The sequence below is a fragment of the Cygnus olor genome, chromosome 2, assembly GCF_009769625.2.
Source record: "Cygnus olor isolate bCygOlo1 chromosome 2, bCygOlo1.pri.v2, whole genome shotgun sequence".
Classification (NCBI taxonomy): Eukaryota; Metazoa; Chordata; class Aves; order Anseriformes; family Anatidae; genus Cygnus; species Cygnus olor.
Genome location: NC_049170.1, coordinates 115,588,802 through 115,602,373, shown reverse-complemented (window position 1 = coordinate 115,602,373; position 13,572 = coordinate 115,588,802). Strand labels below are relative to the sequence as shown.

The 13,572-nt window shown below is 43.0% G+C and overlaps 1 protein-coding gene and 1 long non-coding RNA gene across 2 annotated transcripts in view; one reads left to right on the top strand and one right to left on the bottom strand.

Moving 5' to 3' along the window:
- Window positions 1–5,682: 5,682 nt before the first annotated feature.
- On the bottom strand, window positions 5,683–12,285 carry LOC121066614. Its single transcript, XR_005817868.1, has 3 exons — window positions 11,909–12,285; window positions 9,990–10,044; window positions 5,683–5,951 (listed from the first exon to the last, which is right to left on the bottom strand). It is a non-coding gene; the product is annotated as an uncharacterized LOC121066614 (long non-coding RNA).
- Window positions 12,219–13,572, top strand: part of CCDC178 (coiled-coil domain containing 178) — a 180,581-nt gene continuing 179,227 nt past the window's right edge. Inside the window, 1 exon segment of the mRNA XM_040550306.1 lies at window positions 12,219–12,291. The gene's annotated coding sequence lies outside the window, so the exon portion shown is untranslated.

The window sequence follows — 13,572 nt, the reverse complement described above, 5'->3', positions numbered from 1 at the left end:
TCTAACTTACGCTCCAACAAAGTAGGTAAAAAAAAACAAATGATAAAATACTGAACTTAATTTAATTAAAATACCAGGTAGAGCACTACAGAGCTTCTGGGAAATATTTCCACTGTCAAGGTCTAAGCAATGTTGGCACTTTCTGAAAATTCCAAGTAGTGTATCAGTTAGTTCTATATTACTCAATTTATAACATCTTTTATTTAATCTCTTTCTGCTGCAGCATTTTTTAAATCAAAGGTCCTGGGAGGATCTTGATATAAAGCCTTCTTATCCACAAAAGGAATTCTGTTCGATATATGGGTATACTAGAAACTACAACAGTGGTATATCCAAATGTATGTGCAAACTACTAACTGCATTTTTAATTACTGCAAAGAAATGAAACGTCTCTTTTAAATGTAATAACCTATTTCTTGACAAGTCCACATGGCTTCATTTTCTCCTTTAAAATAAACATCTGCAGTTACTTAGGAATGTATTTAGCAAGTATAGCAAGTATTAAAAGCAATGATAGAAAGGTAGTAGTTTACATGCTGGCACAGACCAATATGATTAGGGAATCCATTTTCTCCTTTCTCTTTTGCTTTTTTATTACATATACTCCTAGGCAATTTAGATAGCACGTAAAATCATTCATGAGCATAACAGACAAAATAAATCAAAGAAAATTCTGCTGCTATTTCTTTACAATGTAATGAAAACCTTAGAATGCTTTCTCAAAATCTGTTACATATATATTATTTAGTCTTGGGCTCTCACCAGATATCATACCATGAAAATATACTGCAAATAGAAAGACATATTTTTTTTGTTCAGTAATATCCATGATGATAATGATGCAAAATAAGAATGTCACTTTCTTCAACTAAAACAAACATTATCAAACAATATGCATTTTCAACTTACATGAAATGTTAACTAGATTAAAAATTCATTAGATCCATAATAGAGATCTCTGAAATTCAGAAAAAAAAATCTCTTCAGTGGATTTCTTCAGACTTGTCCAATGAGGGCTACTTTAATAAAAGTTCAAACAATAAAGTATAATTAAGGGCTTAAGAGCATCGCTGCTGTGAGTACATGGGCTGTTGTAAGTATACATGATTTAACCCTTTACATTATATCAGAATCATGCTGATAGTTAGAAAACACACTTGCTTTCTCACAAGGCAACAAAATATAAGCTGTTTAATCTGCTTTTTTTTGAAAGCCAGTCAAAACCATGCAATTTTAAGACCTTAGACCTTCCATGACAAAAGTTTTGAAGGACAGTTCAAACAGGGGAGATGTGGTTTGAGGTATATCAATTGCAGTCTGAAAAAAAAAAAAGAAAAAAAAAAGAATAATTATTCTTTTTATCCATCTTCAATTATTTAGTTGAAGTTTCATTTAACCTATATAATAAATACTTAAAAATATTGCTTTCCATACATGAGATATAAGATAATATTACTGGCAAGACTTCAGTTTTAGGCAGCTTCCAAGTTGTTAAACACTTCTGGTTGCCAACAGTACACTTCGGAAGGTATTTGCATTGGCTCTTTTTCTCATTGTTATGGTCATTGGAAATTCCACAAAAAAATAAAAAATAAAAATAAAAAAATAAAAAGCATCTCAAGTTGACTCCACTGCTTTCTGCTGCTGTTAGTACTATATTGTGTATAAACATAGCTTCCATCTAAAATACAGTCAGGAACCTCTTCTGGTTCACTGTCGTCTCATAGGAGTGCTTATGTAAGGAAGGGATCTCGGGAGAAAAAAAAAACAAAACAAAAAAAAAACCTGCTGTTATGATAAACAGGAAATTATATGGTGAATATCAAAGAGGGTACAAAATATGTTCTTTGTCAAAATATTTGAAATTATTTTCATGACAAATAATTTAAGGTAATATTATTTTTGAAATTGTCAGATTTTTCGTCATGAAATTTTTGAGATAAAATTTTCTGTTAAAGAACAGGATTTTAAGCATTTTTACAGGAAATGACAATGGAACAGGTATAAAAATATCTCTCCAAACTGAAAAATCAAAACAATTTAAAAACAAATGTATTTCTGTTCTGGTGTATAAAAATGAATGAATGAAACATTGAATGAATGAATCATACAGAGGAATTATAGAATAATTTAGATTGGAGGGGATCCCTGGAGGTCACCTCGTCCAACCCACTGGTCAAAGCAACTTCAAAGGTAAACCAGGTTATACAGCCATATCCAGCTGAGTTTTGGACATTCCATAGAATCGTAGGATGGTTTGGGTTGGAAACCCAAGATGACCTTAAAGATCATCTAATCCGACCCCCCTGCCATGGGCAGGTACACCTCCCACTAGACCAGGTTACCCAAAGCCCCATCCAACCTGGCCATCATTTGCATTGATAGAAATATTCATAGACATATGCTATAAATAAATAAATAAATAAATATTAAGAATGTCTTCTTTGAGGGAAATAAAAAACATTAACTAAAACCAAAATCTTACACAACTAATTCATGTGAGAAAAGCTGAAGTGTGTGGCACCAGCATTTGAAGACCAGGCAGGGAGAGTCTCTGATAAATAAGATATAGTAATGGTTGGCAAAGCCTGTAGATGATAAAGCAGGTTGAGTATCACAGTGCACAACTAGGTATTGCTTTTCAGTTGTGAAACAAATAAGAAAGAATATGGATACTTTTCTGTATTAATTTGAATAAAGTCTCTTAGGTTAAAAAAAATGTGGTGTTTTTTTTTTTTGTATGTTTCTCTGTGTGGGGTTCTTTTTGAATGTGGGGGTGTATATTTATTAATTCACAAACTAGTAGCCTGTGGAAGGTTTTTCTGTGTGTTCAGTGGTCTTTGGATCCCATTCTGCATAAAGATTCCTGATCCTATATTGTTGCAAAGCAAGAATCTTAAAAAGGGAAGTAATGACAATGAGTCAATGAAACAGCAACTGGAATCAGTTTTGCTAATGGGTAATTTCTAGTTAGGAGTGCTGACAATCATACATTAATGTGCATATTTCTGGATTATGTAGAAACACAGATCCATATTTTAGTATTTCTCATACACAGATGTATTTTGGGGGAAGAAACAAAGAAACAAGCCCTCAGCTGGTTTAAATCAATGTTTTGTTTTTGCTTATTTTGTTAAAATTGATTTTTATGTCATTTCTAGGTCTTAGATTCAGCATGTTCTAATCCATAACTTACCTTGAAATGAATATAAAGTCAACCATAGTTTTACAAACAGTATTATTTCCCTGCCACGTAGTGATGCATTTCCATATCTATTATTAATGCCTTGGTTGCTACTGTCTCTTTTAAATTACTGTGTGCATTAAGCCTCTAGCATGTGTTTGTGTGCATTATCTTCACATGCCTCATCTTGTTCTCATGCTCTGATCTGAGTGGGGAACTCTTCTATTTAAATTCAAGACAGCAGCTTCTGAGTTATTAACAACTCTGTCACAAGAATTTGCATCTGCTGTCCCATCATGGTGGGAAGACAATGTCTGTCTCACTACACCATGTATTTTGATACCAGATATGATCTTTATCAGTTGTTCAACACAAACTAACTAGGCTCAAGTGAGTAACTCTATTCCTTTACTGACAGTTTCTGTTAGACTTACAGGAATCAACAGCAGTTGGCTAGATAGAAAGAGGTATCCTGCAAAATTCCTGCCACAGCTAGCTAATTCAACAGAGACAGCATTTATGTACATAGAGACACCAACCCTATAAAAATGTTTCTGCTCATCACGGTACCTGTGTTTCAGCACAAGAAATGTTAATTTTGTGAGAGCCATGATAACTTTCATGTGCAAGGGTATTAATTTAGGCAGCCAAGACACCATTTCTAAGCATAATATTTGGCTTTTCAGCATTGTCATAACTGCAGCTTGTTCTAGAGCATTGCATGAATAATTGAATATTTGCTTTCACAGCCAAAGTGAAAAATATGTGTGGTGGGAATGAGACATAAAGAACCAAATTGTGGCTTTTCACAATAAAAATAAAGGAAGTTCTATGCTAAATAAACATCCTGTTTCTTCTGTAACAGCATTTTTATTTTCAGGCACTTGAAAGAAAAGAAAAGCATATAGAGATCCACATATACAAATCTGTTTCAATTCAGTAAGCCAGTACTGGAGCAGCCAACCCAGATTCAAGACTGCCATATCTAGTGTTTTCTTCTACCTTGAGGAGCTCAAGCTCATATTTTTAATCCCACGAGGATGCCTTAAAGAAACTGTGCCTCAGCAAATCTTACTCAAATATTTCACCATTTCACACAGAATCACAAAATGGTTGAGGTTGGAAGGGACCTCTGGAGGTCATCTGGTCCAATCCCCCTGCTCAAGCAGGGCCATGCAGAGAATATTTGAGACCATAACATAAACCATGGGGAATCTGCAACTTGCTGGAAAATCCTCTTCCTCCAGTTTCCATACTAAGGTCTTCTCCACTGCTACTAAGTAATGATCTGAAGTGGCTTGTTCTGATTGCATTTGACTAGTATTTCTCACTTATTAATGTAATTTGAATAATTACAGCACACCATTATAAAATTGACAATTACATTTGATAGAACAACCTGTAAGATTCCAATAAAAATTCAGCATAAAAATCTCTTTTGTGTCCTTCCACAATTTTATATAAAGCACTGCTGCTGCTGAGAGCTCATTTCAATGATACAGCTTGTTGCAATGCAATTGCCACAACAAGGGATAGGGCAGCAGTAGTATATCCTGCAGTACACTTTGTTTTCTCCCACCCTACTTATTACATGATGAGCTATTAGAGTATTATAAGAAGAGCTTAAACATCCCTCCAAAACACTAGGAGTTCTTCAAAGTTGTGGAATGGCCAACTGATAATGCTAAATACAATTAATTTTGCACTGCTTGATTTGTTGAAAACAGACAATAAGAAATGAATCTGGGACACATTCTGTTTTCCCACTTAAGACAATACTGTATTAATAAAATTTTGCATAAATGCTGAAAATGTAAAACCACTTTAAAAGGCAACCTTAGGGTGTGTTTTTGTTCTGAAAATGTAGTTAATGAAAACAGCCCACTGCTAAACAAGTATATTCTCTTCTCATATCCGCTAAAACATTTGTAACGCATATAATGAGTAATTGGGAGGGAGGTTCAGCTTTATGTATCCCTATTAGCATGGCAAGGTGAGTCGAACTGTCTTGCTGCTTGCACATTGCCAAAATTAGTGTTAAGTTACAGACAGTTAAATTTTCCATATATGTAATTAAGGACAAAACTTGGACAGCTAATAAAATTTATTAGTGATTAAGTATGAAAAAGAAGGAAAAAGAAAAAAAGAAGGAAATGAAAGGTTTTATGTTACCAACATTTTGGTTCAAAGCAGTTTCAGCCAGTCACACAAATCAGACTGGGCAACTCCTTTCCATTCCTTCAGATGTAGCACAGAAAGATAGCTCAGAAGTAGGTACTTTGTTCGGGGCAAACTCAGGTCCTGAGGTTTTGAGATTGGGTGATTTTAGGCACCCCATTCTGGAGGAAAGCATTAAGTTCTTAGCTACCAGTTAGGTGCATAAATACTGTTGCAGATGCTGGCTAGGTGCCTCTTCTGACATGGCCTAATCTCTCTCCAATATTTGTTCTTTCATCTTCTTCATTGGTGCAGAAGATACATAATTCTGTGTTTGCTTTTGTATTTTTTATTTTCATACATGTAAAAAATTCTCAATTACATTGCAGAAAAGATGATTAAAGAAGTAGACTCTGAATTTCAGTATTGCAACTCAGCATTCAGTACTAAAACCAAGGCTTCTAACAAGGTTCAGTATGCCTTGCTGCAGTGTATGCAGCCTGGAACAAATGGCAGAATTGGTCCCACATTTTCAAGTTTTCCTATTTCTGTAACACACACCATGCAGACCATCTCCTTTCCTTTGCAAACTGATCTGGCATATGTTTTACTAACAATAACAAAGAAAAACATAACAGTTGTGGACAGTGGAACAAGCCTACATAAGAGTGAAATAATCCTTATTTTAGAGTAAGGTGCCTTTTTCCAATATTCATTTATTCATTTTACATTCTGTGGACTATAAAATAAATATGTGAAAAATTCTCAAAACAGTGATGGGTAGTACATGTTCAGGATTTTTCTGTTAAGACCATAACCAATCTTTTATAAGGGTGAAAGATTACAAGAGAGGTGCAAAGAGATGTTCACAGAATCACAGAATCGTCTAGGTTGGAAGAGACCTCCAAGATCATCTAGTCCAACCTCTGTCCTAACACTAACAAGTCCTTCACTAAACCATATCACTAAGGGCTACATCTAAACGTCTTTTAAAGACCTCCATGGATGGTGACTCAACCACTTCCCTGGGCAGTCCATTCCAATGCCTAACAACCCTTTCGGTAAAGAAGTTCTTCCTAATATCCAACCTAAACCTCCCCTGGTGCAACTTTAGCCCATTCCCTCTCGTCCTGTCACCAGGCACGTGGGAGAATAGACCAATCCCCACCTTTCTACAGCCTCCTTTAAGGTACCTATAGAGAGCGATGAGGTCTCCCCTGAGCCTCCTCTTCTCCAGGCTAAACAACCCCAGCTCCCTCAGCCGCTCCTCGTAAGACTTGTTCTCCAGACCCCTCACCAGCTTTGTCGCCCTTCTCTGGACTCTCTCGAGCACCTCCATGTCCTTCTTGTAGCGAGGGGCCCAAAACTGAACACAGTACTCGAGGTGCGGCCTCATCAGAGCCGAGTACAGGGGGACAATCACCTCCCTAGACCTGCTGGCCACACTGCTTCTTATACAAGCCAGGATGCTGTTGGCCTTCTTGGCCACCTGAGCACACTGCTGGCTCATATTCAGCCAACTATCAACCAGTATTCCCAGGTCCTTCTCTGCCAGGCAGCTTTCCAACCACTCATCTCCCAGCCTGTAGCGCTGCTTGGGGTTGTTGCGCCCCAGGTGCAGGACCCGGCACTTGGCCTTGTTGAACTTCATACAGTTGGCCTCAGCCCATCGGTCCAGCCTATCCAGATCCTCCTGCAGAGCCTTCCTTCCCTCGAGCAGATCGACACACGCACCTAACTTGGTGTCATCTGCAAACTTACTGAGGGTGCACTCGATCCCCTCATCCAGATTATCGATAAAGATATTAAAGAGGACCGGCCCCAGCACTGAGACCTGGGGGACTCCACTAGTAACCGGCCTCCAACTGGATTTGGCTCCATTCACCACAACTCTTTGGGCCCGGCCATCCAGCCAGTTTTTAACCCAATGAAGCGTACGCCAGTCCAAGCCACGAGCAGCCAGTTTCTTGAGAAGAATGTTGCGGGAAACGGTGCCAAAAGCCTTACTGAAGTCAAGGTAGATCACATCCACAGCCTTCCCCTCATCCACCAAGCGCGTCACTTGGTCATAGAAGGAGATCAGGTTCATCAAGCAGGACCTACCTTTCATAAACCCATGCTGACTGGGCCTGATCGCCTGGTTGCCCTTCAAGTGCCGCGTGATGACACCCAAGATAATCTGCTCCTTGAGCTTCCCTGGCACTGACGTCAGACTAACAGGCCTATAGCTCAAAGTCAGCCCTCCGGAAGTCCAAGACAGCAGTTTTACTGGTCCCCTTCCTGACTTCGCCAAGAATAGAGAACTGAACCATTTCATGGTCACTCTGCCCAAGACAGCCCTCAACCACCACATCTCCCACCAGTCCGTCACTGTTTGTGAACAGAAGGTCTAGCGGGGCACCTCCAGCTGCGTCAGGAAGCTATCTTCCACGCTCTCCAGAAACCTCTTAGACTGCTTTCTCTGGGCTGTGTTGTGCTTCCAGGATATGTCTGGGAAGTTGAAGTCCCCCACGAGAACAAGCGCTGACGATTTCACGGCTTCTGCCAGCTGCCTGTAGAACTCCTCATCTGTCTCCTCATCCTGGTTCTATAACAGACCCCCACCAGGATGCTTGCCTTGTTGGCCTTCCCTCTGATCCTAACCCATAGAGACTCAACCTTATCATTCCCAGCCTCAAGTTCCTCAACATCAAAACACTCTCTAATATAGAGAGCCACACCACCACCCCTTCTGTGCTGCCTGTCCCTTCTGAAGAGCCTATAGCCAGACATTGGAGCACTCCAGTCATGAGTGGTCCCACCACGTTTCCGTGATGGCAACCAAGTCATAGCCTGCCTGCTGCACGATGGCTTCCAGCTCCTCCTGTTTGTTACCCATGCTGCGTGCATTAGTGTAGATGCACTTCAGTTGGGCCATTGCCTTCTTCCCCGGCTTTGCCATTGTTCCCCCTGGTACAGCTCCAACAAGCCTAATTTCAGCCCCATCCCCCTTCTTTCCTAGTTTAAAGCCCTCTCAACGAGCCCTGCCAGCTCCTGGGCTAGGATCCGTTTTCCCCTTAGAGATAGGGACCCGTCTGCGGTCACCAGGCCGGGTGCCAAGTAAAGCTCCCCATAGTCAAAAAACCCAAAATTTCTGTGTTGGCACCAGCCTCTGAGCCACGTGTTAATTAGGTGGGCTTTCCGTGTCCTCTCGGTACCCCTCCCTGCCACTGCAGGGATAGATGAAAACACCACCTGTACTCCCGCTCCATCCACTAAACGTCCCAGTCCCCTAAAGTCCCGTTTGATAGCCTTCAGGCTTCTCTCTTCAATATCATCACTGCCAGCCTGGACTATCAAAAGAGGGTAGTAGTCAGAGGGGTGAACCAGGTTGGGAAGCTTTTTGGCAACATCCCTGACCCTGGCCCCAGGGAGGCAGCAGACTTCCCTACGGGTAGGGGCAGGTCGACAAATAATGCCCTCTGTTCCCCTGAGAAGGGAGTCGCCTACAATGACCACCCTTCTGTCTTTCTTGGTGGAGGCAGTCTTGAGGCGCGGAGTCGGCTTCCTCGCTCTAGGCATCCTCCTGGGCAGACTTTCTACCTTGTCCTCACCCACCGGTCTCTCAAGCTCCAGTGCCTCAAATCTGTTATGTAAGGGCACCTGGGAAGGTGGGGCCGGTGGGGGGTGCGCTGCCTGTGAGGTCGAGCAGGGACCTGTCTCCATTCCTCCTCAACTCCTAGGTCCCCTCCCTCTGCCCGACAGCGACAGGGCAGGGGGTCCACCCCCATTTGGAGTGTCTCACCCCGGTACCTCTCCTTCAGGCCCTGCAGGGAGTTGCTCCACCAGTCTATCTCCCGCTCACACTCCCTGATAGCCCTCAACCTATCCACCTCCTCTTTGAGTTCTGCCACCAGGCGGACCAGGTCATCCACCTGCTCGCACCTCACACACACGGTGCCTCTGCCTCCCTCAGATGGCAGCAACAGGCTCAGACACTCCCTGCACCCAGAGACCTGAACTGCCGCATTGTTGAGCAGGCGGTCAGCCCGGGTGGTTACAGACTTTCTAGAGAGAGCGCTCTGCCTGGTGTAGACCATTGCAGCCTAGCTAGCGGTCGACAGCCGTTAAAGGTGTTGCTCTTACGGGCGGGGGTAACGTTCTGCCCTCTCCGCCCTCCCTGCGCGAACTGCCGCGCGAACTGCCGCGCCCCGCCCTTCTGCCGCGCCACGCACTGTTCGCCGCGCTCCCTAGGGGCTGCTTTTGAACGGCCGGGGAAGGGGCGCTGCTGGCTCCGCCTACGCCTCGTCAACCTCCCTCGCGAGGGCTGCCGGGTCCTGGCGGCTCCCTCGAGCGGCCTCGATGTCGGAAAAAAAGCCCTGCCTGTCCCGATCCCCCGCTCCGCTGCACAACGCGCCTGCCCCGGAGCCGATCGCCTCGGCAAGTCACAGGAGATGTTCAGTGTTCACAGGAGATACTTGTTGGTTATCACACGAATAAGTAGTTAGTGATCTATATGTGTTTTTTTTTTTGTTTGTTTTGTTTTGTTTTTCCATGTTATATACACCTATAATTCCATAATTGCAAAACTTTAAAATGTTCCTTGAGATACCTATATGTGAGTAAACATTATGTGCTTAGTCCTGCTTCTTTTGAACATTGATCCTACCTTTCAAAGCATACAGCCGTAAGAATAATCTTGCTATTCTAAAAGAAAAAAAAATCTGTGAAATTAATAAATATATTAATACACTGTTGAAGCTTTATTCCCAAGTATGAATAAATTATGGACCTAACTACAAAGACACTCAACTTCCGGGTAAATCTAGTTTTTACTAACACCGTCTACATTTTCTAAATGTATTAGATAGCTGGCAGCTATCTAAATGATTTTTTTTTCTTAATTTTTTTCAAGAAATTCTACAACTAAGGATGACCACAGAAGTTTTACAATAGGAATCAAAATGTTAGACATGTTCTTTGTCTCACAATAGCTACAAAGATCAGTAACTACTCCGCAAGATCAAACACAGTAACAGTGAAACTTGTGCATTTGTGAAACTCCTGTCATTGCTTCCAGAGTTGTTTCCTTTTTCCTTGCAAAAGCCTAGAAGAAGGCAGAAATTGTGTGCTGCCAAATGAGTAGTGATAAATCACAATATGAGAAACGTGCAACAGCCTGGGGTCTGAAGTCCTGGATTTTGCCTGAAAAAGTAAAAATGCACTATCTGTCGCCTTTATGTATCTCCACTCTTCAGTCTTGGTAAAAAATAATCATCTCAAGGTTACAATTATGATTTCAAAACCTACAAATAATCTAGCAACATAGTATTTCTTCTCCTGATAATTGCTGTCCCATAGTTTTCTTGAGTAGTGAAGAGTATTTTTTCATTCTTTGTAAAAAGGGTAATTATTTTGAGGTATCTATCTCAATGCAATACAATTAGAGAGATAAGAGTAGTTTTGAATTCCAGTGTGCCAATGCTATTAATCCATCTCATTGCATGAATCAGAGAATCACAGAATGGCTGAGGCTGGAAGGGATGCTTGGAGGTCACCAAGCAGGGCCACTCACAGCAGGATGCCCAGGCCCATGTCCAGGTGGCTTTGGAAGATCTCCAAGGAGGGAGATCCACAGCCTCTCTGGGCAATCTGTTCCAGTGCTCCGTTATCCACATATAAAGAAGTGCTGCCTGGTGCTCAGAGGGAGCCTCCTGTGTGCCTGTTTGTGCCCATGGCCTCTTGTCCTGGCACTGGGCACCAGTGAACAGTGCCTGGCTTCATCCTCTTTGCTCCTCCCTTCAGGTATTTACAGACATTGAAGGGCTCCCCCTGAGCCTCCTCTTCTCCAGGCTGAGCAGTCCCAGCTCTCCCAGCCTCTCCTCATAGGAGAGGTGTTCATTCACCATCTCTGTGGCCCTTTGCTGGACCCTCCCCAGTATGTCCAGGTCTTTCTTGTACAGGGGGGCCCAGAACTTGACCCAGCACGGCAGGTGTGGCCTCACCAGCACTGAGCTTGGGGGAAGGATCACCTCTCTTGACCTGCTGGCAACACTCCTCCTAATGCAGCCCAGGATGCCATTAGCCTTCTTCATGGCTGGGGAACATTGTTTTTCACCTGGTCCACTTTTACTAAGGTAAAAAGCACTTACATCTTCCCTTCTCTAAGGTTATACTGAGGAAGTAAGGTGAGGTAAGGCAAACACTTCACCGCTTTCTTTTTCTCTTTGAAAACATAGGTGTTGAACATGCTAAAACACATAGAAAGGACAAGGAAGTGATGAGAAGGGCACACAGGGAAACGGATTTTTTGGTTGTGTCCTCAATTTTTCCAACTTTTTTTTTTTTCCTGATGCAGTACAAGGTGTTAAAATAGAAGGCAAAGGTTATTTTAGGAGTAAATATAAGCCTGTATCAGTTCCAAGGCACTCTTTTCCTATTCCCCCAACTTAATTTTGAGCTCCTACTTTATAATAAGGGAGAGGTACAGAAGGCTGAGAATATACTTCTCATGAGGGAAACCCAGATTTAATTAAGTCTTATAGGAGCCCTACTCTCTAGTCAAATTTGAGTGAAATAGTTTCTCACATCATTATACCGCTGTGCAACAATTTGCAGGGGTCGATTTTAATGACAGCAACTGAGAGACAGCAGCAGTGGGGACTGCTCTGGACCAGGCTGGCAAACGGATAATTTACATAGGGTTGAATTACACGGGCAAGGATTGTCTCTGTTCTCCCAGACAGCGGTTCCCGAGGATTTTTGGACGGAGGAGCGCCGTCACCCCGTGTAAACGCTCACGAGGCTGGGCGGGAGCGGGCCGGGGGCCACCCCGGCGGGGGGTCCCGCTAGGCCGGCCTGGAACCGAGGCCCGGGGCGGCTCTCCCCCGCCGCTCCGTTACCGAGGAACGGCCTAACGGACGCCGCGGCCAGGGCGGCGGCGGGCGGCCGCTTCCCGCCCGCCCGGAGCCGTGAGTAGCGGGCTGCGGGCCCGGGGCTGGCGCCTGGCGGAGAGCCCGGCTTGGCGGCCGCTCAGACGGCGGGCCCCGGCCGCGCTGGGGGAGCTGGGGTGGCTCCCTAATTCCAACCCCCTGCCATGGGCAGGGACACCTCCCACCAGACCAGGTTGCCCAAAGCCCCATCCAGCCTGGCCTTGAACACCTCCAGGGATGGGGTATCCACAGCTTCTCTGGGCAGCCTGTGTCAGTGCCTCACCACCCTCTGAGTGAAGAATTTCTTCCCAATGTCTAATCTAAACCTACCCTCTTTTAGTTTAAGACCATTCCCTCTTGTCCTATCACTATCTACCCAAGTAAAGAGTCCCTCTCCATCCTTTTTATAAGTCCCCTTTAAGTATTGAAAGGCCACAATGAGGTCTCCCCGGAGCCTTCTCCAGGCTGAACAGACCCAACTCTCTCAGCCTTTCTTTGTAGTAGAGGTGCTTCAGCCCTCTGATCAACTTCACGTCCCTCTGTACCCACTCTAACAGCCCCACATCTTTCTTGTGCTGGGGGCCCCAGACCTGGACACAGCACCCCAAGTGGGGCCTCACAAGGGCGGCACAGAGAATGGAGTCTCATTCCATTTCACTCCATAGTAACACTGGAGTAGGCTTCAAAAAAAAAAAAATAATTGGGGTAGATTTTGAAAACAATATTTTGAAAAACTTATGGAAAGTAGGGGTGGCTGTTGCTACAATGATGCTAACTGGTCTCTAATTTCTGTTGGTCTTGCTATTTCTTTGGGAAAATAACTGATGAGGATTGGGGGAGTTTGTGAAAGGTTTAGTGGACTTGCCTTAGCTCACAAGGTTGTGAAATTTTGGTCACACTCCAGCTGTGGGAGCCTAGGTGAATATATTGAGGAAATATATATCAGAAATATTATAAAGCACTGTAGTCTTGGCTGTTGTGCTTCAGCAGAATATACCCCAAGCAGCAATTGTTTCTTGTAAGTTATTCCATATTGGTCATATTGAGATGTATTTTGGAAGCTGAGGAGCTGGTCATGATCCCAAATGAAAAGCCAGTATCTATTTGTTTCAGTTATGGGTCTAATCTTGTTCTTTTATATTGTTGTTCTTGGAAAATTGAATACATTTGTTAACACAATGAAATGCTTTTTGAATACACTTCCAGGAATTTAGAGATCTACTAAGGTTTGGAGGTGTTTGGTCTGCAGTTCTTTAAGATTGCTCCTCATGGAGTTGCAACCTATCTTGTTAGTGAGATAGTACCAGTATTAAATAAAAA